This window comes from Anthonomus grandis, chromosome 3, assembly GCF_022605725.1.
Source record: "Anthonomus grandis grandis chromosome 3, icAntGran1.3, whole genome shotgun sequence".
NCBI lineage: Eukaryota > Metazoa > Arthropoda > Insecta > Coleoptera > Curculionidae > Anthonomus > Anthonomus grandis.
Genome location: NC_065548.1, coordinates 31,651,556 through 31,677,625, shown reverse-complemented (window position 1 = coordinate 31,677,625; position 26,070 = coordinate 31,651,556). Strand labels below are relative to the sequence as shown.

The 26,070-nt window shown below is 31.4% G+C and overlaps 1 protein-coding gene across 1 annotated transcript in view; it reads right to left on the bottom strand.

Moving 5' to 3' along the window:
- The window catches only part of LOC126734406 (ras-related and estrogen-regulated growth inhibitor), a 130,567-nt gene extending 104,767 nt beyond the window's left edge, over positions 1-25,800 (bottom strand). Inside the window, exon 1 of the mRNA XM_050438029.1 lies at positions 25,590-25,800. The gene's annotated coding sequence lies outside the window, so the exon portion shown is untranslated. The remainder of the gene's footprint in view (positions 1-25,589) is intronic.
- Between the last annotated feature and the right edge of the window lie 270 nt (positions 25,801-26,070).

Sequence of the window (26,070 nt, the reverse complement as noted above, 5' to 3'; positions counted from 1 at the left end):
AACGTAATAAGAAACATAACAATTGAGTAACTCCAAAGTTCATAAAAAATTACTACCAAACAATTTGTTTTCGTGACTTTGACACCCTCTATTTTTATTCTCGTTAGCTGTACAGCTTCACTTTCAAAAGGAAAATTATAGAAAATTTATTTCTTGTTTTATACAATTTTCTTTATAATTTACAGTTTATCCAAATTAGATTAAAGAAACAGCAAGGGGGAAAATACATTTTCGCAAGTCTAGCGACTGACAACGGTTGAATGGATTTCATAAACTTACAGGCAAGACTGTTTCGACCCGACGGGCAAGACGAAACGATTCGTTCTTCCGCCCTAAAGGGAAAAAATAATTTCTTAATAAATTAATATAATACATAAATATTATTTATTAAATACTAATATTCTAATATCATTAAAATATTTTAGTACTAATTAAAATAATATTATTTTATAATTCAAAATAAAATATTATATATACTTGACTAAACTAACTTCTGCAACTATTTGAAAAATATACATGTTCTTTATTTAACACATCTTAAGAAGAATCATTTACACTGCGGTACGATAACGCTCATTTCTCGTCTCTACTAAGATTTTACGGGAAAAAGGTCATTTGTGATCCTTCCTTCCTTTCTCATTCAAATTCCAATTGGTGCAATTTGCCAGCTTCGGGTGATTCGGGAAAAGCCATTGGGTATGTACTCTATTCCCCGAAGTGAAAATTTCACAATTATAATTAATAGTAGTAGTAAGGCTGGGGGCAAATAGGCCTAAACAGTCCTTTTTCGCCAACCTCAGAATAAACCACTTCTACGCATCCACTCCCAATGCGCGGTCTTCACTAAGTCGGCCCGTCCTTTCAATAAAGACGTTGTCCCTGATCTTTGAGATCTTCTCATTGGAGTGTTGTTGCTCCGAAAGTTTTCCTTCTTAGGCGACTTCATCTATCACAGATACATATTATGCGGTGTGAAGTTTCCTTCTCTGTTCCGCCATTCAGACAGAGCGGGCTTTCTCTTATACCAAGAAGACGTAGATGCCTGTTTGGACAAAGAAACTGTAATGTGTTTCCCTAGCGGAAAGGATTCTCCTGTGTTCGTTCCCATCCTGTACACTCCTGCTCCGGCCGAATTGATGCTTCTCGTCCATGAGCAGATGTAACTAAAAACCTATTGGAATCCTTTTCAAAACTTTCCACTTGCAGCTCAGGTCTGCGAATGGCAAGCGAAATATAGTCAGAAGAGTCATTAAAAACATGAAATCTGACCAAACTGAGTCGAATTTGATCACAACACATCTGATAAGATGTTATGACTGAGAACTAACTAATTATTTATCGATTAATCAAATAACTAATTTATCGATAAAAAAATGTTAAAACATTACATTTACTTACGCCAGCAAGTTCTGTCATAGCCACAGTCCCTTAATATGTTAGTTTAATAATAACTAATAAGATTTAACACACTGGTAATTTTTTTCTTTCTAAAAATATTTTTTTTTGATTAGTGACATATAAATTAATAAAAGATTACCACAATATTAAAATATTATTTTTGCTTTAACTAGAAATGTTAGAATATTCGGACAAAAATATACGGATAAAAAAGTTTCTTGGCAAAAGTTGGTATTAAAAAAAAAGGCTAATTAATTAATACTTCTTTAAATAATTTTTTGTCGTGTTTGATAAAAGGTTTCTGAAGCACAGTACTAAAAAACAAAGTGTAAAAAGGAATAATTAACTAAAAAGACTGGTGGTTCATGTGAAATATTTTTATCAAAAATTAATCTCAAAATCACATAAGACATCATCAAGTTCGCAAGCCCGAGATACAAATCTTTTATTAAACGAAAAAAATCGTGAAAAAATATGCTTGGAAAATATTAAAGTTAATTTTTTTGATTTAATGAAACCTAGCTATTAGCCTTAGGTTTCATTAAATCAAATTAAATTACTCTGATAGAGGTTAAACTCAATAATGCTGCATCAAACATTTACAGCCCATCTCCCTTGGTGTTGAATCTCGCGGATCCAATGAAGATTTTCTTCTGCCCAATAATAAAGAATATTATGCAGGTTTATACCACTATCACTGCTAAATGATACCTCGTTCATCCATAATATCTTCGAGATAAATCGCGGATCTTCTCTAACCATATTCAACAGCCAATAACAGAAATTAAGTCTGTTATCAAAGTCTCTTTCGAGAAGCGTCTGGTGCAGAACCACGTGTTATGGATGAAGTGTAAGTAAAAAAATAATAAATATAAAATATTAGGATACTTATGAGTGTTGTAATAAATAAAAATAGGTACTCTTATAGATAATAGATCAGCTGTTTCAGAATATTTTCTACTTTACCGTGGGATATTCTCAACTCTCTAGAAATATTTGGAACGCTTGTGTAAGGGTCTATTTCAATATACGCCAAAACATTTATAACGTTTGCCTTTATGCGTTCTCGCTTTCGTCTTCGACGAATATTGCCGCGAATACTTCTAGTATTTCTTAGCCTGGTAGCTAAAGCGGTAACTATAAACGGACTCTATGATTATAGTATCTTCGGTCAGAATATTTTTGGGCATATATATGGGCTGCATTTTGCATTAACTGAAAATACATTGCTAGTATATCAAAAGCTATGTCATTTGGAATTACTTTTGGAATTTTTTAAAATTTAAATGTTTTCAATGAAACCAATTTTTTCTCTTTCAATGTCTTTAAATGCCCCCTAACGGTCATCGTGCGAACTTGTAAATAATTTCTTCCAGCGATTTCACTTTACCGCTTTTATAGAAATATTTTTTCCCTACGCTGTGCGATGACTAGTTTCTGAGATATAGCCGGCAACCTCTCTTAGTTGATCTCGACCAGTACATAAACAGAGAAAGAAAAAAAATAAGCGTATTATATTTATGTTGCTCACCTCGTTGTCAAGATGTTCACTGAAGATGTCCTACTGAAGTCAAAGGGCTGACCTATATATTTAATATGTTTACTCTATGGCCTATAGACACCAAGGGTTTAAAGTATACCAAAAACATTCATGGATATGTAGTATTCAAAGGCTAATAACTTCAAGTCAGTGACAAAAAAAATAAAAAATACACTAAAATCATAAAGAAAAACAGAAATATAAAAATAAAACAAACGCAAATAGCTATAGCTTTATGGGCTAGCGCTAGACTAAATCTGGCCCCTGGAAATGCATAGGAGTATACAGAGGTACCAGAACCAATCCGAAACTTCCTCGGGTACAAACGCAAGTTGTTCTGTTACGCAATACCTCTTTAACACTTCACTTAGAGCCTCCCCTAGTGCCTTTCTTATTCACTATCTCGTTAAGTTCCAATTGAATATTTAACAAATATATATCCCAATCATCTAATCTGTCTTCTAAATCAGCTCCCATCGATGACAAAGAATCCAAAATAGTGCGGTTGTATCTTTTAACTTGTCCATTTCAATCATGGTAGTCCTATTTCATTTAGGTAGTGAGTTATTCCGAAAGAATTATAAAACGGCCTTAATAAATAAATAATGTTTTTATTTTACCAAAATGTACAAAGGCCAAGTCTAGCCTAGGGCTTAACTTATTACATGAACAAAAATATATACCAAATTACATAGATAGCAGTGATAGAAAAAAATAATAGGAAACCCATGAGATCCATGAAATCTATTAATGAGTTGGAAAATTATCAACGACATAAAATTTTAAAAAATATACACTTTTTCCCTTTAAATTTCAAGGAGATCATCTGTAACGTGAGAAAATGCGATTTTAATTTTACTTTAAAACTAGCAATTGACATGCACTTGAGTGAATTCGGAAGATCATTATACACCGAAACAGCATTAAAAAGAAAACAACTGTAGAACAGGACAGAATGAAAACAAGGAGCCGATAATTTACTTATACATCTTGATTGACGTCGTGCACATCTCTTCGAAAACTGAATTTTTCACGAAGGTAAGCAGGGGAGGATATACCAAGCAATCGATGCACAAATACGACCAGCTGATAAAGATAAAGATTCGGTTCACGCAGCCATCTAAGAGTACACATTTTTTCTGAAACTCTGTCATATTTTCTTAAGTTAAAAATAAATCTACAGCACTGAGTTTGAAGCTTCTGCAAATAGGGTGACTTTATCTTAACAAGAAACATAAACAATGGTACAAGTAGTTCATAATAGGAATTACTAAAGACTCGCATAATTTTTTTTCTTACTTTGTAGTTAATGATACTTCTATTAGCGTAAAACGGTTTGAGCGCAAAATAGGATTTTTTTATTACGTCAGAAACATGCATTTTGAATCTCAAGTCCTCTTCGAAAATTACAGCAAGATTTTTAATGTTATCATGTAACTTTATATAATATTATATAAATTTATATTTTTAACTGGATCCCTCCCACAAAAAGTTGTAAGTTATCCAAGAAAATTTTTTTCTTATTTTTTGGAGAGAAACACATTATAGACACTTGCTAGGATTTAATTTCAAATTATTGCTGGACGAGAAAGTTGAAACACATGATAAATCTACATTTATTCTACTACAACTTCCCAGTACATCATCAGCTTTATAAAAATAATAAATTTGGGTATCATCCGCAAAGCCCTGAATACTTCAATATTTAACAACCTTGTACATATCAGCTATATACACTAGAAATAAGATAGGACCCAAGACGGCTCTTTGAGGTACCCCAGAACTTATATAAGAGCTGTTTGACTGAGCTTGATTTTCTAACACCACCAGTTGCGTTCGTTCAAAAAAAAATTATGCAACTGAAGAAAGATAAGACCTAAAGAAGTTTAATGAATTATTATAGAATCCCATAATAGGTTAATTTTGCTAAAAACAGACTCTGATCCAACGTCTTAGATAGTATTTTTAAAGGTCAAGTAATACGAGCGCTGTAGTATCCCTAATAATGCCCTAGCCTCAATGATTTCTCAAATAACTTTTAGCAAGGCAGATGTGGTGCCGTGGTGCTTTCGGAAGACAAATTGGCTCTGCTGAATTATGTTATTTGTGACAAAGAAATCATAAATCTGTAGCGGATCTTTCGAAATTACTAGAATAATGGATTACTTTGCAGGGTGCGACCGTACCATACCACGCGTATCATGCTATAAACAATGATACGCGTTTATGGTCAAAAACCAAATGTGCTGTCTCCCTTCGTTGACGTTTTTCTCTGCCCTTTCCAGTAACGTGATACCCAAAGATCAATTATTATTCGTCACTTTTCAATAGTGCGACGGAATTTATGGGCTGTTTTGTCACAAATGTTGATAACAATAAACATTTAAATTATTATTTTTAGTTAGGGTTGGTCAGAATTTCAGGTGAAATCAACAAAATCTACGAGTAACAAAATGGAAACTAAAATTACTTAAAACAATTGCAAATTTTAATTGTGCAATATTTGATCCTCTTATCAGAATTAGAGGGATTTCATCTAATATTTAATATTCTTTGATATTTATATATTCATATTCAAAACGAAATAATTTTTCTTCTGGTAGAGAAAATAAAACATAAAATAATATTTATGGTAAAAGCTAGAAAATATGTTTGTATTAGTTTAGATTCGTCTCCTAATATAAGCCATAAAGATTAACTTACTATTGTAGAAATAATAAATCAAAGTGAAACAAAAATTAAAAAACATTTTTTGGAAATTTTTTAATTATCAGATTCGACAAGGTTTGGTCAATATTTTATTAGATTTTTTAAAGACCAAAATAATAAAAATAATAATAACAATAATAATATTAACTAAGTTGGCTATTTTCCAGAGAGATATAGGTATCCCAAATTTGACACTAAAACTTTTTAATAACGAAAGACAGATACTATGAAACTAATACGACAAATTTTCTTAAAAATTAAATTATCTAATCTAAATTTAGTTGTTTTATATAATAAACATAGTATAATGTGTTAACAAAAATTAATATTACAAATAATGCAGAAATCCTATGTTACACTACTTAATATTTAATCGTAACGAGCCTAATTTTTAACAAATATCTTAAATACTTAAAAGAGCCTTATTTGGCATAATGAAAATCCGCACGCTGTGGCCCCTGTGAGATATTAACAACAATTTTCTGTAAACATCTGGGCTAGTATTTTTGGAGAGAACATAATTGTTTACTTGTTGCCTGCCCGTTTAAATACAGATATTTTTCTTCCATTACCTACAAAATGCTTTGGCTCGATTATTACGAAACGTCCCTATAAACCTTACAAATAATATATGGTTTCAATATGACGGGGCTTTACCATATTTTGGTGCAAACGTGCACCGATATTTAGGTCAGCGATTTATCAACAATCGATTGGAAGAGAGTGTCCTCTTACCTGGCCCGCGCGTTCTCCTGATCTCAATATCCTAGTTTTTTTTCTTTAGGAGTATCTTGAGTTTATAAAAGTTTGGTCCACAAAATACCTGTTCCTAATGAGGAAGATTTGCTAGCAAGGATAAGCGCCGGCTGTTCCCATGTAGAATGTATTCCGGAATTCAAAGCGTTCACGACTTAATGTCCCAACGGTGCAATCTTACGTTGAAGCAAATGGTCGGCATGTTTTTCATTCCCTTGCAAATAGCGATTTAGTTAGTGAACATAATAATAGTATTAAAAACGGTTTTTTTTGCTTTAGAGCCCTAACGGCATATTTTGTTTTAATGTCCCCTACCAACCTTTGAAGTTTGTCGGTGTATTTTTGAGATACTCTGTACATATAGGGTAATATCTTAAGTATTATTTATAAACCACCAATTTCATGTATCAAATAACATCTTGGATATGTATGGTATTTTTATAGAGAGCGATCGCCAATGGCTTATATCTGGATATTAACGTTACTATTTTTTTGTACATGTCACAATATGTCTTGAACTATTGCTTCGAAGTTGGTCCTTGTTTGTTTTTGTTTCGTCTTTTGAGATCAAATTGTGAATATCCTCCAGCTCGCTCTATTTTAAGATCTTTGTTCAAATTCAGTGATATTCTTTTCTATCTGTATCTTTATTTTCTTTCTTTTGTTATCTCTTATTGTCCTTAATAATTATTCCCATTTGTTATTTCGTTCTTTCGAAATATTTTTCTTATTTAGAAATTTTTAGATTAAACTAAAAAAGTTTTCCTATTCTTCTTCTTCTTATTTTAAGGCAGTGTCTTGTTTTTTCAAAGTTATAGCCTAAGTTGTGACAATCCTAATGTGAATCATTGACAATGCCAATATGAGATACAAGATGTTATAAGATGGTCCAGAACAATAAAACTAAACTGATTTAAATTATTATTAACACTCATGTAAGGAAATATTTTTCGAGATATACCACACGTAAAAAAGCAAGAAAAATTAAGCTTGGCCCACTCCTGACTTTTTAGTTCCCAACTTTAGTTAAAGCAGGGCTATCAAAGAAAACAAAAAATACCTAATCGATTACAAACAAAACATAATAGCCAATTTGTGAGACTAAAACGTAAAAGCCTTAATATCAATTTTAATTACAGTATATTGTAAAACGAGAAACTATATGAGACTAAATAGCAGAAGTATATAATTTGAAAACTTGAAAGTTTAATACGAAAGAACAGTTCTTAAAATATTCACTATAATCATAAAATATTAATTACAACGAGGCGAAGCGCATATAAAATTATTTCTAAATATAAAAATTTAAAATTAAGGCGGCGTAGTCGGCGGCCATTCTTGACTTCGCGGAAGTGGGGCGGCGGCGGAACAGACGGAAAAGGAATTTAGTTTATTTTATTGAATTCTTTCATTTTTGGTTTTTAGAGATTCGCGTGGCCTTTTGGAATGTGTAAGTAGACCAGCTATTAAAAAAAATATATTTTGTTATTTGCTTTAATATAAGTCTTAGCAGTCAATTAGAAAAACATTTGAATATGATGTTTTTCTACTTTAAAATTTATAATAATAATAATGTTTAGGTAGCAAAAATCTAAATAGATAAATTGAACAAAAAAAATTAATATATTATATAGACAAATTGTTTATGATTTATTGCATTCCCAAAAAGCAACAATCGGTGGTATTAATTGTGTTTCATAATAAGATCGGCTCGTGTTGATGGTTCAAGCATATTGCGACATATGTTGCTAGATCGGGTTTTTATGATGACTCAAATAAACCTGACATCTCGATTACTTTTCTTGGGAGACAGGCATCATCCCGGTAGTTTCAATGGACCACAACCGCCTCCCCTGTTTAAGAAATACTGATGAAATTTAAAAAAAATCAATTTAAAAAAAGCATTGTTACAAAATACAATAAAGAAAAAAAAAGAAAAAAAAACATTAAGTTAACAATAAGCCCTCAAGATTACTTATTATATGATATCTTAATTTTTTGTAAGTAGAAGTTCATTCTTGAAGTGGAGTGGCTATATTATAGCAGGTTGGGAAGGGTGGGAAGACTTGCATATGTCACAGCTATGTAGTGTTAAAGTCTGATGATAATGAGTGAACTCATCGAAATGCATAACTCTTGACACAAGATTGGCATTTTCATTTGCTGATCTGATTATAGATATACTGATTAATATTTTTACAACTTTTTACATTATTTGGTAATTTGTTCAATTCACTTAAACCTCTATATAGGTCATAATTATGCGTTTGACTAGTACTATATCTATTAACCAAAATAACATCCTCACAATTTCAGAATTTATAATTGTGGACATCACGAAAAATTGTTAATTTGTCACATATGTCTCTAAGTAAAAGGCCTCTTTTTAATTTGAATATAAATAAGTTAACACTCTTTGATTCTTTGCCAACCGGATAATAAACGTAGAACATCTAACATAGTCTTGATACTAGTAAGTGTGTAACTTTTTAATAACGAAAGACAGATATTATGAAACTAATATAACAAATTTTCTTAAAAATTAAATTATCTAATCTAAATTTAGTTGTTTTATATAATAAACATAGTATAATGTAATAACAAAAATTAATATTACAAGTAAAGCTACTTAATATTTAATCTTAATTTTAAGATGGTTCTAATAGCCTTATTTTGAATTTTCCAAATTGTTGAATTTTTTACTGTATATGAGGAAGTGTAAGGGCAATGTATAGTCAAAGTTTAGTATGCATTGATAGATTTTGCCCAATGCTATTAATAAACCCAACTTTTTAAGAAAACTTTCTAATAATGTAATTAGCGTGTGCATGAAAATTCAAGTTGGTGTCCAAGATTATACCCAAATACTTAACATTCCGATCATACGCCAATAGAAATAACATAGATATTACAATAAACATCTATATGATATGGAAAGATGGCGCTTGAATAGACAAGACGTGGTGTTTGTCGCTCTTCAAAAATCCTCCTAATTAGTAGTTTTAAAGGTTTTTTTTTAATACATAAGTGATATTAGGGGTAGAGAGTAACCTCTTTTGATGACTGGCCTGTTTTTGTGTAGTGTGTGTTCTGTTTTGTGCCAGTTTTCTTGGTTTTTTAGCCAACATCGCTTCCCGCCAAAATATGGGTTTGTCAACAACTGACGTAAGAGAGATAAAATCCATTACCTCTAGTGTTTTTCACGATAAATTTCTATCGGATGTTGCAGAAAAAGTAGCAGCATTAATAGGACAAAAGTTCGAAAAACAGCTCGAATCCCAAAACAAAGAAATATCAACCCTAAAAACTGGATTACGTCAGCTACAGGACGAAAACAATCAACTCCCAGATAATGAATCAAGAACAAATCATGCGCAGCAACAATATTCGGATTTTTGATTTAAAAGCTGAACAACACGAAAACATCCGAGAAAATGTGTTATCCCTGCTAAATAATAAACTTAATTTACATATGAATACAACCGAATTAAAGAAATGCTACAGAATTTCGCAAAGAATTCCTGGCCGTAAACCGCCAGCAGTGCTTGTGCGGTTTTCAAGTGATGATGTTCGATCGGCGGTACTTGAAAATAGAAAAATGCTTAAAAACACTGGTGTTTTTACTAAAGAAGATCTGACTAAGACACGGCTGACTTTATTAAATCAAGCAACGGACCTTTTTTCTAACAAATGTACGTGGGTGTCAAATGGCAACATTTATGTCAAAGCAAGTGATGGTTCCGTTCATCGTGTGAGTTCTGAACGTGATTTAGTGGGGCTAAAAAATAGGCGTAAAAAGGACTAATACATGTGAATAAAATGACAGGTAGTTTCGTAATTATTTGGTTGCTCAAAACTCTTGTTCTTGGATAACTTTGCGACAAACTAACTTCCTAAACTTCTTAGTTACCTTTTTTTATTCTTTTAACTCTTTTTTTTATAATTTTTGTTACGTTTTAGTTTAGTTTTTTTTTCTCCATAACATCTCCTCAAACGCACTATTTAAGTTTTTTTTTCTTTTATTTTTGTTTTTACTTATTTACACAGGTTCTAATATATACATTAATTTATGTCCTTGGTAAAGGTTTCACATATAAACTGTAGGTCGCTGTTGGCTCATTTTGATGATTTTTCTGCGGAATACTGTTCAGGGGATTTTAACCTTATTGCAATTACAGAGTCATGGCTGACTCGCGATATTAATAGTGATGCTGTACGCATCCCTAATTACCAACTAATAAGAAATGATCGACAAAATTATAGAGGTGGCGGTATTGTTGCCTTTGTTCAGAGCAGATTAACTTATGAAATTCTTTTCTCTGAAATGTATGAATTTTTAGAAAGCCTTTGGTTAAAAATTAATATTGATGGTGAACCGCATATTTTTGGAATAATTTATAGACCTCCAAATTCTAATAATCAAAGTTTTTTCTTAACATTAGAGGAAACACTAATTGATATATTTTCTAGTTTTAACCATATAACCTGCCTCGAGGACTTTAATATTGATGTTTCAAAAGCTTATGACAACCATGCACGCCAATTAATATCTTTGTGTGAGACTTTTAATCTAAAGCAGGTTATAGCTGAGCCGACTCGTATTTTTAATGGCACCAGCTCTATTATCGACCTTATTTTTACTAATCAGCCAAATATTTTAGAGAGTGGCATTATTAACTCTACGTTTTCCGATCACTTTGGCATTTTCTCTGAATTTAGTGGTATGGTGCCGGAAGTGCTTCCTAAAGACAAAGTAAAATTTTTAAATACCAACCTAATAAAATTGTTTGATACCCATGCTCCTGTTAAAACAGTGCGAAAAAAGAGAAACTCTCCTTGGTTGACAGACAATATAAAACTTCTTCAAAAACTAAGAGATAAAGCGCTAAAAGATTTCAAAACAAGTAAATTGCCTGCAAAGTGGGAGTATTACAAGCAACTTAGGAACTATACCACCACAGCCGTTAGAGCAGAAAAAAAAGCTTTTTATAGAAATAAATTTAGGAACTGTACATATGGGGCAAAATTAAGTGAATTAAGAAAAATATTACCTTGTAAGCAAAAACAGATTCCTGGAGCTGTTAAGAATCCCGATAATTTCAACAATTATTTTGTTGACAGCAGTAAGGTACCTAGCAGCGATAATAGTCAGGAAATAATTAATGTTCTTAAAAATAATTCCTTGCCCGTTTCAAATTTATTTTTATTTCGCACAGTAAGTTATAATGATATATGTTCTATTTTATTTAGCATTAAATCCAAAGCATTTGGTATCGACAATCTTAATATAACATTAATTTATATGTGCTGCCCTTTTATAATACCTTTTATATTGCATATAATTAATAAATGCATTGAAAGCAGCTTAATTTTCCCAAATGTTGGAAAGAGGCCTTTATGATGCAATTGCCAAAGGTAAATAATCCAACAAATTTTAATCAGTTTAGATCCATTAGTATTCTGCCTACATTTTCAAACATTCTTGAAAGAATCTTAGACACTCAAATTCGAAATTTTTTAAATGCTAATGATATCTTGCCCCCTAAACAGTCTGGGTTTAGAAAGAACTTCAGTTGTGACAAAGAGCTTCAGCAATGGCGGATGTTATTGATGACATTATAAGATCTAGGGATGATGGTATGATTTCTGCCCTTGTTCTATTGGACTATACGAAAGCCTTTGATTTTGTTAATCACAAAAATTTAAAGTCTATATTTCACTATATAGGTTTTTCTGATAAAGCTATTAATTTCATTAATACTTATTTAAGCGGTAGGGTGCAGCGAGTTAAGATAGAGGAAAATGTATCTGAACCCTTGGAAGTTAATAATGGCGTGCCTCAGGGTGGTATTTTAGGACCCTTATTTTTTATTATTTATACTTTTAGATTTTATTTATATTTAAAAAACTGCCTTTACCATTTTTATGCCGACGATGCTCAGTTGTATTACTCTTTTCTGCCAGAAGATGCTAAAAATGCGGAAGCAAAAATTAATCAAGAGTTACAAGCCATATGTGATATTTCTTCAAAGCATTTTCTAAAATTAAGTCCTTCTAAGTCGTCTGTAATGTTTATTGGTAATAAGCAAAAAATTTACCATATTTTAAACAGCAACACTATTAATATTAAGATGGGTGATGCTAATATTCCTGTTGTAGATAATTGCAAAAGTTTGGGCTTAATAGTGGATAGTGATTTGCGATTTCATCAACAAGTTTCTAATGTTCTAAAAAAAGGGTATTTTGCTTTAAAATTAATTTACTTGCATAGGCATTATCTAAGTGAAGATATTAAAAAAATGTTGTGTGACTCTTCAGTGCTGTCACAATGCAATTATTGCGTTGTTGTTTACGGTTGGTGCCTAGACTATAATGACATGTGCCGATTGCAAAAGCTTCAGAACTCATGTATTCGCCTAATTTTTGGAATACGCAGACATAATCGCATTTCCCATAGACTTTCCGAGCTCGGGTGGTTAAATATGCAAAATCGTAGGGTTGCTCATTCACTTACTTTTTTTTATAAAATTCTTAAATACCGCAGTCCACCTTACCTATACTTTAAGATTACTTTTAGAAATGATGTTCACCATTTGGGCTTAAGAAGAAACACAATTCATATTCCAAGACATAAGCCTAAATTATTTAAAAGGTCCTTTTCCTATAATTTTGCATAATTTGTTAGTTTGGGTATGGGTGGAGACTGAAAATTTGTGTTTAGTGTGGGTAACTAATGTGCGTGTTTTTCTTTTTTTTTTTTTGTGAGAGGTACTATGTTAATGTTAATGTTCTAAATTTTTTGGGTAGGTGTGTATAATTAAACTTAGTCTGTTACAAGCGTTTCTAGTTTTTTTTTCTAGTTAGTTTTTTATAAGTTTTGGCCACAATGTTAAAGACCAGAATCTGCCTTGGCAGAATTCTGAATTTGTCGGCCTTTTATTTGCATAAAATAATAAATGTGTATTTCTTTCTCTTTTTTTATGTAGTTATGTTGAGTTTGCAAATAAAAAATATTTATTATTATTATTATTATTATCTATAATATTTATATTCACTGATTCCGTTTTAGAGTTTTTAGCGCATACGCAAAATTTAGGATTTGTTGTATTTAGACTAAGTTTGTTACTGCAAAGCCAAAAAAAATAATTATTAAGTCCATTACTGATATCCGATACTATTTGAACTAAATTTTCGTTTTGAACCAAATGACAATACTAGCTTCTTTGAACAGAATAGCTATATCATTATTGTATCACAAAAACAACCATGGATCGGGTACAGTTCTCTGAGGCACACTATATTTAACGTTCAAAATTTGTTGGGTAAGTACGAGTTAAATTAGTTTAAGACATTATGCTTATTATCCATATATTCTAATTTTCTTAACAATATATCCATATTATAAGTACTTCTAAAATCCAAAAATACGCCAGTACAAAATTAGCAGAATTAATTTCGCAAAAAGACGATTGATTCGGAAATAACATCTGATTTTTGTGGCAGAATTAAATTTGCTGATTCTTTATACACACGTTAAGAAATTCCACCCACTTTCACCACCCCCTACGTTTTTCAGAATGCCTTTTAATTTGGTCGTTATAAAACTTGTGTGCTATACTTATCGTCACTACTTTCAAAAGAAATTTAATTGGGCATAGTTTCAGTTTTCCCTGATTAAAGAGTTTTTAGATGTTGTCATAATTTTTTTGGCTTTCTTCTATTTCGATCAATAGTCCCTCAAAAACAAAACGTTCTTTTCCTATTTTGATCTCTCTGACTATATCATTTCTTTTCTTTTTATAGCATCATATTTACAATATTGGGAGTAATATATTTCTTGTCAAAAAAATTCTGTTCAAAAACAATTGTTGTAATGGAACACATCTTATTAAGGATTGTGATGACATTTTATCTGAAACATCTGCTATTAGATTAACATCAGATATATTCCCATTTTAAACGTGTATTCAACAAAGCTTCTTGTAATTTATCACTCATATAATTGCCCAAAGATCTTTTATATTCAGATACGTTTGTATTTAGTTTATTTTGCTAAACAAGAGTAACAGACAAAATTCAGTGACCATTGTGTCAAATGAACCCTATGTAGTAAATGTTTATTATTGGCTACAATGTAGCCAATCTGTGTCTGACTTGGTTACAATTTATTTTCTCCAGATATCCATTCACGTCGCGGCAGCCTAGCGAATAAGTCGTGTTTATGTTTAACAAAATGATAGTTTTTCTGCTAATTAATTAGAAGTTCATTGTTGAAGGTGCTTTGTACTTATAAGTGTATTTACGGTGATATTATTATATGATCGTAACAGTTTTTTTGATTCCTCTCATTTTGCCTGCTGCTGTGATTGATCTAGCAAAACTAACGAGTCACCTGTCCGCATTGCCAATTGTAGTTAATTATCACATGTTTTGTATATTTTACACTAAATTCCTATAGTCAGGTGTAAATATATGGTCAACAACAGTTCAACAAAAGTAAGGACTTTCATTAATTTATTGTCGTTGTGATTTTGAGTTTCTTGTCATGGAACTGTGTAGCAGTTGCGATAAAGTAATTAAATCAGGAGCAATTTCCGTTGAATGCAGCTTGTTGTCAAGTATTGGTGTTCATAATGATAATGAAAGCTCTAGTTCTATAAAGACTGTTCAGGAAAATGTAGGAATGGGCGATTTAATATCATTACCTGAGATTTTGTCTAAGAGAAATGCTTCCATTGGTGATCTGATGAACGGCATTATTGAATTGCATAAACTTATTGTTTCTCAGCAATCAACAATTAATAAACTCGTGGAGGAATGGTCAGAAACTTCAAACATTTAAGAACGACCCTGCTCAACCAACAAATGATAAGATTAAGGATAGAAACTCCATTATAATTTCTGAGATAAATGATAGAAATAAGCGCAAAAATAATATTATGATGTTTAATGTTCAGGAAAGTAATTCTGATGATATGAATAATAGAATTAGTCATGATAAGGAGTTCGTACTTGATGTTCTGTCCAATAAGTTGGGAATAGATTATATTGAGCCCTTTAAGGTCTATACATAGAATTGGACGTCGTGGAGCCAATAATAGGCCTATAAAAGTGTGCGTTAATAATACCGAGATTGTACAAAAATGTTTGAGAGAGAAAAAGAAATTAGGTGGTAGCAATATAGTAATTAAAACGGATTTCATCAAACTACAGCGTGATGAAATCCGAGAAGTTTATGGAGAATTAGCAAAAAGAAAGAAAAAAGGTGAAGATGTGATAGTTAAATTTACCAATGGGGTTCCATCAATCTCCAAGAGAATTGTACGAGGTCCAAAAAACGATTTAGTGATTCCTTGGTAATGTATTATTTTAACGCTGGGGGTATGAGGTCTAAGCTGAAGCATTTGAAGCAAAAAATATACGCATGCAGTTATGATGTAATTTCGTTGGCTGAAACATGGTTGTTTCCGGACATTTTGTCATCTGAATTGGAATTTACGGCATATGAAGTATTTAGATGTGATAGAAGTGCCCTAACAAGTGCTAAGAAGGATGGTGGGGGTGTTTTACTCGCTGTGAGAAAGGAGTTAAAACCGCGATTAATTAAACACTCTTGTTTATCGTTAGAGCAAGTTTTTGTTTCTGTACAACTTAATCTTAAGAATATTGTTTTTGGTGTTGTTTACCGCCAAAATCTGATATGGGTCAATATAGTGCTTTCTGTGATACAGTACTGGAGATCTTTGAGGCCTATCCGAATTACTTATTTAGTATTGCAGAAGACTTTAACCTACCTGGCTGCACTTGGTTTAATGAAAATCAAAATCTTAAAGTTACCTTTTCGGATGGGTGTTCTTATGTCGGACCAGCTTCACTGCTTGGACAGGTCTTTAATTACTTAGATGGTAAAGAAATGTTTCAGCTATCAAATCCGGAAGGCACATTTCTTGATATTTGTTGTTCTAATATTAATGGGTCTTCTAGATTGGCGGATGATTTTTTATTGCCGGTGACTGGCCCTCGACACACTCCATATATATGAATGTATCTTTTCAGTACCATATATGTCAAGGTCTCTGAAATATTCAGTAAAGTTTTTTGACTTCAAAAATGCTGATTTTGTATCGTTAAATAATTTTCTTGCATCTATCGACTGGTCCTTTATTAAGAACACTTCTGATATAAATATTTCCCTAAATAAGTTTTATGACCTTTTGTATGAAGGAATCAGCTATTTTGTGCCTATTAAGTCCTATAATACTGGTAGCTTTCCTGTATGGTTTTTAAGAGTGTTAAGAAGCTTAGTTTTACGTAAGAGGATTGCTCATAAGAAGTTTAAGGAGTCTCAATTGCAAAGTGAGTACTTGGTTTTCTCTGGGCTTCGGCAGTCATGCAGTGTGTTGAGCCGTCAGTGTTACCGCGATTATATTTCTCGTACCGAGAATAATCTATTGTTAAATCCTAGGCTATTCTGAAAACATACTGATTACAAGTCGGTCATGTCAGTTCTCTCTTTGGACTCACTTGAGTTAAGGCGTAATAATTCAGACTTGTGTTTTATTTTTAAATTAATATCTGGCATGACTGATTGTGATTATCTTTTAAATAGGCTGATTTTTCGGGCGCAAAAATTGACTAAACTGAAAAAACTCTTCTATGTAGATTTTGATAGTAGTTCTTATGGACAGCATAATCCTATAACTAGAATGCAACGTTCTTTCGATAGGTATAGTCTTGACTTGCACGTTTCTTTTAGCAGTTTTAGGAGTTATCTTAAATTAATTAATTAATTAGTGACTCGCTACTTTAACAGGTTTCTTTAAATTAATTTGTAACTTTGATTGATTTATGTCTTACTATTATCTAGCTTAAGTTGTAGCATTATTAGTATCTTTTGTGTTATTTTATTTTTGTAAAATTGGTGGCTACCGTTAAATAAAAAAAAATAATAAATAAGATACGTAAAAAATAAGAAAATAAGATAAATTCAAAATGTTAGCGAAGGCATAGCTCGATTACGGCAATTTCTAAGTTATTCTGGTACTAAAGTTAATAAAATAAACAGTAGTCATTTCAGTATCAATTCTATTTCTGATATCAATAATTTTCATGTCTTATGACAAAATTCATATTGTTAATCATAATATAATTTTTTTTATTGTTTTGATTTCGCTCATCTTCGAAGTCATATCCTAGCCAATAAGATTTCAGCTCATTCTTCTATATTCCTACTAAAATCATTTCTGGCGCGAACATCTTTGACCTTAGAATATGCCTTTGAAGGAAGTTGAATTCTTTGAACTTCTGCCACTTTTACTCAAATGAAAAGTTGAAAACTCACCTTTTTGGGTATTTTCGTTAGGGGATACGAAATACTATACTGCAATAGTGCAGGATTATAAGTGGTGTACTTGCAACTTTTTCAAGGTTCTTTGTTTAGTGTCCAATTTTATGTTGAGAGAAAAGAAAAATTCCAGTGGTCCTAAAATTTTCATTAAGAATCTTGTGATGATACTCAATATATTACACATGTAATTTTACATCAATATATATAAGCGTACAGTTAAAGTTTAACCCTCAATGCTTATACCTACTTATTGTATTGGCGATTCCTCGATCTGGGTATTCTTTCATTTTCAGACCTTTTTTTCTTGGTATGGTTTTAATTTACTACTATAAGGAATAGAAATCTTCACTCAGCTGCTCCAACAACTTCCACAAGATCTACATTGACAACTATTGTTAAACCAATCCCCCGGGGTCTTCCGTCTCAAAAATGCAGCCCTCTTAAAGTCAGGTTTGATCTATGATCAGATAGTTATTATAGTAACCTCAAAAATACATTTTGTTACCCTGTATTTAGATTTTACTACTACACAGTCGTTATAAATATTTTCATAATAACTGGGTGTATATTAGTTATTTTATTATCATAAACCGTATAGATATCCTTGTAAACTGGATGAATAGGTCTATTTCAAACATACTCACGCAAACTTTTAGCCCCAAAGAAGAGTATATGAGATCTTACCATCGGGTGACACAGAAAAGAGAGAACACTTAATAACTTTTTTATTTTTCAAGATAAACAAATGAAATTTGGTATATTGATAGAATAGTTACAAGAGCATCTTTCGACATATTCTATAGATTACCATCACTTCCGGTTTAACAGGAAGAGCCTCTAACTTTCTTATCTTAAATGGGACTAATACAAAAAATTATTTTTTTAGATAATATGCCACCTACAATTTAAAACTTATTTTAAAGAACGATGGGACACCTGTCTGTATAGTTTACTAGCGCCATCCACTGTCTATAATTATATCAAAGTTTATACATTTTAAAGTATATATTTCAAGTTGTAGAATTAGTTTGGATATATAGACTTTAGTTATATAATTTTTTGCCATACAATAAACATTTTTAATAAACTTAGAGTGAATGAAGCTAAAAGAAATATAATATGTCATTGGTCACTAGAATTTAAGTCAAACTTCAATAATTTCATAGAACTATTATGGGCAACGCAATACTGTCTTTTATCATGGCGTTAATAAATTCTCTAGACTATATTTTTGTTTTGTATAAAAAAATATATTTTTATACAAAATTAAATTAAAAAAAATATATTCAAATATATTTTGAAAATGCAGGGCAGTAATATATAAAGAATATGAAGAGTGCAGTTGCAATTTCGATTCTACCAGTATTTCTCGAGGTTATATCTATATCATCGATGATTTTCTTAAGCTGTGGGATAAATTCTCTAGATTTTTTTTCAATTTTTATCCAGATTCATCACACCCAATAGTCGGCCAATACCTCGATAGCAGTATTTCATTTTACTCGCAATTGAAAAATTAACATAAAATTTCCTACAAACATTTTAAAAAACTTTACTTGTTCAAAAATTATTTACCTTTTTAGACACATTTCTTTCATCCCTGTTTGACTACTGCGATGTTCATTATTTGGATCGACTAACTGAGGTTGTGTTTATTTAATACCATATACATATTTATATATATGTAGGATGAATTAGTTTTAGGTTCGTAGTTATTTAAATTATACGTATAATATTATTTTTCTTTCGAAATCCATTTCAATAAACAATGATCTCATTCAGGCTCCGTGAACGCTCCTTATCGATGTGTTATGATTAGGTGGCAGTTTTTACTTTAACGGTGACATCGGCGATGACGAAAGGGGACATCAGGGGAACAGTCTTCTTGAAGGTTCCGAAATGAGATACGGGAAAGAGACGCGTTTTCGGGAAAATCTTAAAAGACGTAGGACGTGTCCCTAACATTAAGACGGAAAGACGTATACAAGACGTAAAGACGGGTTAAGGTCAGGATCAGTAAGACGTGGGTGCATCCTTTTCCTTTTCTATTATAAGACGTGAGACGAGTTATAAGTGTTTTAAAGCCGCTCGACATAGGGATGTGAACGCGATTTACCATATCAGTTAACAGTTAAAGTCTACTCCAAACTCTTTTGTGCAATAGTTTTCTTAATTATTTTATTAAATACTTTGAAAATCCCGCACCGGACTTTTCATTACCATCAACAAACCCTAGACAACTTAGAAAACCCTACATATATGTTACAGACGGGACAAAATGGCCGCCATAAGAAAAAAAGAAGTTGAAGATGGAATCTCAGAACCGAAACATCGAAAATAAAAACTGAATTCAGGTCTGCATTGTCCTTAAAAAGTTGTCCAAATAATGTTTGTACAGATTTTAAAAATACGTTAAAATAAAAAAGCACAATACGACTTTTTGATTTTTTCCAAATATTTCAAAATCGGAAAAAGATAAAATAGTTATGAAAGCGGCACTAAATTGCTAACTAAATGTAAACCTATACCTTTCGCCATTTAACCAATTTTCTATCTCTTATAGTTTTTTTTAAGATACCCATACATGTACACCCAATTTGGGCCATACTATATACTTAATTTTAGCCAAACAACTACCAAAGTTTGAGTTAAAAATTGGTGATTTATTGGAGGCCATAATATGATTTTGCGCAAATGTAGTAACAATAAGAAGGGATTTTCTATAATTTTCTTATCCTCACATAAGGACATATTTAGATTTATCATGCATTTTTTAGTATTTGTATTTATCAAAGTATGAATATTATTACAGCGTAATGATGTAAGCTAAAATTTAAAATATATATAATTTATATTCCATCTTTTTCTATATGCCCAGAATATATTTGAAAAATGTGTTTTTCATCAATAATAAATAGTTTATCCCTTAATTTTATAGAATGCAAATTTACCACATTTATAAATTTATACCCAATATATTATAAATAAAAAGACTGTTACTATCAACATGATATCAATTATTTAATTTAATAAATTATTTAATTTAATAATAGAGTCCAATTCAATCTAAAGTATTTTTAATTCTCCGGCTTGTGACTTTTGATCAAAATTTATCTTATCTTTATCTTATAATATGATCAATTCAAAAATTATTTAAAAATAAATAAAAAACTAATAACTTAAATTGAACTCTGCCAAAAACAATTCTTGAAGAAACCACATCTCTAAAGCAATAATAATTAATAATCTCTGAAGTATTTTATATATTAACTATTTAACCTTGAGAAAATAAATGTCTTTATGGGTGATGACCTTTATTAATACTTTATTGGGAGTTCCAGCAGATCCAAACAAACGAGCCAAACACCAGCGACCATGACAACAAGCGATAAAAATCTGAGATCAAAAAATACATTAGATAAAATATTCAATTATATTGGGGTCATAACAAAAGTACAACTTTGTTACTTTTACTATTGCTCTTTTTATGGGTTGGTATATGTAGCATTATAGGCAAATCGAAACACCCTTTTAAATTATGTTATATTAGTGTAAAATATGAAAATCTACATCTCCGTGTATGCATAACTAATAAGATATTTTTTATCTGCCTAGTACATACTGCCATGGATTTAAGACCACAAAGTAGTGAAATAATTCTAGAGATAATATACAGCTTATTAGCTAGTCGGCTATTTTTTTTAAAGAGTTTTTAGTAAATATTCTGTTTTTTTAATTCTTTGCGCCAAATAGGTATTTTAATTATAGGATCACACCCTACAGTGTTTACAGTATTTTATAATTTAATATTTTTGTGTAAAATATAAAAATAAAAACACTAAGATTACCAACGAATAACGATATCAATGTGAAGTTTACTATTCTAAATAATTTTTTAAGCTTTCCTATGGCATTATTAAAACATTGCTTGATGATAAATATCATGAAATAATTGAACATAGTTAAGATTTATTTTAGAAGTTTTAAAAATTCAAAAGTTTTATATATAAAATTGATTTATAACATTATAAATTAATTTTGCTTAAAAAGCTAAGCTATGTTAAACTATTATAAGTACCTACATAATTGAAATTCCTTTGTAATATTTTTCTGTAGAATAATTTGGCTCGTTTCGATGAGATTGTTGTTGCCAAATGATATCCAGGTTGGCGAATAAAAGACTACACATAAGCATTGTAAATGGCAACACCGCTTCTCCCTTACTAAATTCAAATACTAACTAAATTCAAAAATCTAATTTTGTTATTTTCGGCACGGCACAATCAGCAGACTTCATTTTATTGTATGATTGCACACTTCACAAATAAACGTCTCTTAGAAAATATTTTGTTTTCAGATAAGTCCTCTCTTCCATTACCTGGTAAATACAATCTTTCCATTGTTCCTTACTGGTCTTAGGTAAACGAGGGCAGAAGTTTTCAGTTCCGTACTCAGTACCCTCAAAAGATGAATGTTTCGGCTGGTATTTTAAGCGCCATATTATTGAGCCATTTTTCATTGATGATACTTTGAATGCCAAAAAATACCTCGAGTTGCTACAAAACCAAGTTCTTCCTGTCGTTCAACTCCTCCATGATATAGACCTGGGATCAGTCTATTTTCAACAAGATAGCTGTCATGCTCATAATGCCGTTAGAATTTAAAAAAAATTTACAAATACTTTTCCCAATCGCCTTATTAGTGGGACTATTATACTTATTAGTGGCAATATTAAATTACCTCCAAGATCTCCCGATTTGTCACCTAATGACTTTTATTTGTGGAGTTATCTTAAGGAGACTATTTATAAACATCATAATAGTAAGTCAACGATTTCACAGGAGTTATGAAACAAAATTGTTGAATCTACCAATTCCATTTTACCTCAAACCATTTTGGAAATAAGAAACAGCTTCTACGATAGGCTCACGTTTTGTTTAGCTAAAGAAGGAGGTCTTTTTAAGCCTTTTATTTAAAGAATTATTTGTTAGGTTTATTATGCACACGCATAAAGATTTAATTTAAGGGCGGAGAATGTTAAAAATTCTTTTGTGGACTATTAAGAATTTCTTTTCTTTCTAGGAATTCAGTAAGGGATATGTATCTTAATATACTCAAAAAAATTTAGATAATAATTCTGCATATAGTAAGGAAACCGTTACGTTTTAGTAAGATGCAGTTCATATACATTATAAACAAATAATACGTAAGTACTAAAACGTCAAATTTTTAAGTCACTAAATTCAGTTTTGGTATGAAAAAATTTTTTTTTTACAAAAATCTCGAACACGTCGATTTTATTTTTGAGGGGAACAATAGAAAGAGGGGTCGTGTGATACCTTATTTTAAAGGTCTTTTAATTCTGAATATAACTGCCAAATTTGAAGTGGCTAAAATTTTTTATCCAGATATGACAGCTTGTCAAAATTGTAGAAACAGCGAAAATGAAAAAGGTATTTTGAACTCTGTTTTGGATAATATTTTTAAAAGAATAAGGAAGTCCTAATTTCAAAGAGGTCACTTATTAATTAAGAGGCCACCCTAATACCTGGAACCCTTTACGAGGAGTTGAAAGCACCCCTTAAATCTCAAATAGAAAAAGGGGTCGTGTCATTCCTTATTTTGAAGGCCTTTTTACTCTGAATTTAAATGGTGACTTCTGAGTGACTGATGAATATCTTGTGGATATGAAAATAGCAAGAAATATCTTTACTGCCAGTAAAAGTGGAGAGATAAGAAATACCTACCCTTTTCCTTTTGTGTCTTTTAAATAAAACAAGTTTATTTAAATTACGTCAATTTATTAAATGTTCAAATTGTGCCCCGCCTACTTCCATGCAGGAATACAGGTTTTGCTCAAAACGATGCCTGACGTTTTGTAGAACTTCAGGTGTTATCATCTGACACTCATTTATAATTTTCTGGCGTAAGTCTTCTAGGGTGTCTGGTTGGGTAGCGTAAACTTTTGTTTTTAAATGCCCCCATAAAAAAAATCTAATGGGGTTAAATCGGGTGACCTAGCTGGCCATTCCATAAAAGGTCCTCTCCTTCCAATCCAACGATCAGGAAATATCTCCTCAAGATATTGCCTCACACCAGCAGCATAATGTGGAGGCGCTCCGTCTTGTTGGAAAACGACTTGATCATCATCAGAATGATTTCCGCCTTCCATTATTTCTACTATTCTTGGATATACGGCATTTTCCAAGAGATCTCGGTACATTTCTCCATTCAAATTTCCGGGCAGAAAAAACGGACCAACAATGGAGCCGCCCAAGATTCCCGCCCAAACATTTAACTTCTCAGGGAACTGGGTATGAACTTCACGAAACTAGCCCGGATTTGCATTTGACCAGTAGCGGCAGTTATGACGATTTACGTTGCCATTAAGAAAAAAAGTACATTCATCTGAAAAGCAAATGTTGTAAATAAGACGCGGATTAACAGTTATCATATCACTAAGCGATTCACAAATTTGCACTCGTCTGTCAAAATCATCCTCATTCAGTTCTTGCACCAGATGAATTTTGTAAGCATGGAATTAATTATGCTTAAGTATCCTATGAACACTACTTTTGCTTACTCCTGTACTCGTCGCCAATTTTCTGACACTTATTCCTGGCTCGGCATGAAGTTGACCTAGGACAGTTATTTGCATTGCTTCATTGACAACAACAGCATTTTGAACCTCACGCTTTTTATTTAAGATACTGCCAGATTCCCTAAATTTACCAACTATTTCTAAAACGTATTTTCTGTTGACTTGTTTTTCTGGATGAAGGTCATTAAATTCTTGTACCGTTCTATTGGCACAATTGTTATGCCGAAAGAAAAACTCTATCATCTCAACCCTCTCTGCAGTAGAATAAACCATTGCTAACAGTGTTTCAACACGTAAAAGACTGGGTAATAATTTGAAACTATTTAAATAAATGCTGCTTTATGAAAAAAGTACCAATGATATTTAGCAAGCTAAATAAATTCTTCAGATACTTGTGTTTGCATTTTATTTGGTATTTTGTTTTTATTTATGATATGCTGTTAAGGTTTAATAACAATAATATTAACAATACTAATAAATTTTTAATCATGTTTTAATGGTCCAATAAAAAAAATTGTAAGAAAGGGTTTCAGGCATAAAGGTTTATTTAAAGCATTTTTTTCAGAATTTTATTTGGCTTTCATATCCAGAAGAAATCCATCAGTCACTCAGAAGTCACCATTTAAATTTAAAGTGAAAACGCTTTCAACATAAGGTATAACACGATCCCTCTTTCTGTTTAAGATTTAAGGGGTGCTTTCAACCCCTCGTAAAGGATTCCAGGTATTAGGTGGCCTCTTAATTAATAAGTGACCCCTTCGAAAATAGGATTTCCTTGATCTTTTAAAAATATTATCCAAAAAAGAGTCCATAATACCTTTTTCATTTTCGCTGTTTCCGCAATTTTGACAAGCTGTTTTATCCAGAGAAATAATTTTAGCCACTTCAAATTTGGCAGTTATATTCAGAATTAAAAGACCTTTAAAATAAGGTATCATACGACCCCTCTTTCCATTTAGGATTTTAGGGGTGATTCCACCCCCTCGAAGGGGGTTACTGGTATGAGGGTGCCTTGATAAGGAAAAGTTGTCCCCCTCAAAAATAAAATCGACGTGTCCGAGATTTTTGAAAAAAAAAATTTTTTTCATACCGAAAATAGCTGTTTCGCTTTCGCTGGGACACCCTGTATGTCTAATACATACATACATATTATGTATGTATATATTCCAAAAAAAATTATTTACATTAATGCACGATAAAATTAGTAAAGTACATAAAATATAATATGACTTCCTTACCTTCGTCAATGTTTTATTCGAACTTGTTCCTTGAAATCTCAAATAAGAAGCAACACGTAATCTAAATTTAACAATACTCAATTTTGACTCCAATGCGTGCAAAAACAAACACTGGATAAAATCACAGATTCAAATAATTGCTAAACAAAAAAATATACCGAATTACTGGCGTATTTCCGAAACGGGAATGCGGCGCTACCAGTTGCGTCTGTGGAAATTCATACGGAACACTGACAGTAAGAGCGCATTTTCCAGAAGATATTATTTTCAAAGTTTTTCGGATAATGCGCATGCGAAAATATAAATGTACACAAAACGAATATACATATACAAAGCTTATTTCTCTCTTAAAAAGGCTAAAGGACTTAGTTGACTACACTATTAAAAATAAAATTGAGTAATCCAACTGTAAGATTTTTATAACATTGTATGCTCGTTCATAGAGGTTTATGATAACTTACTTCATTTAGCACCTACAAAA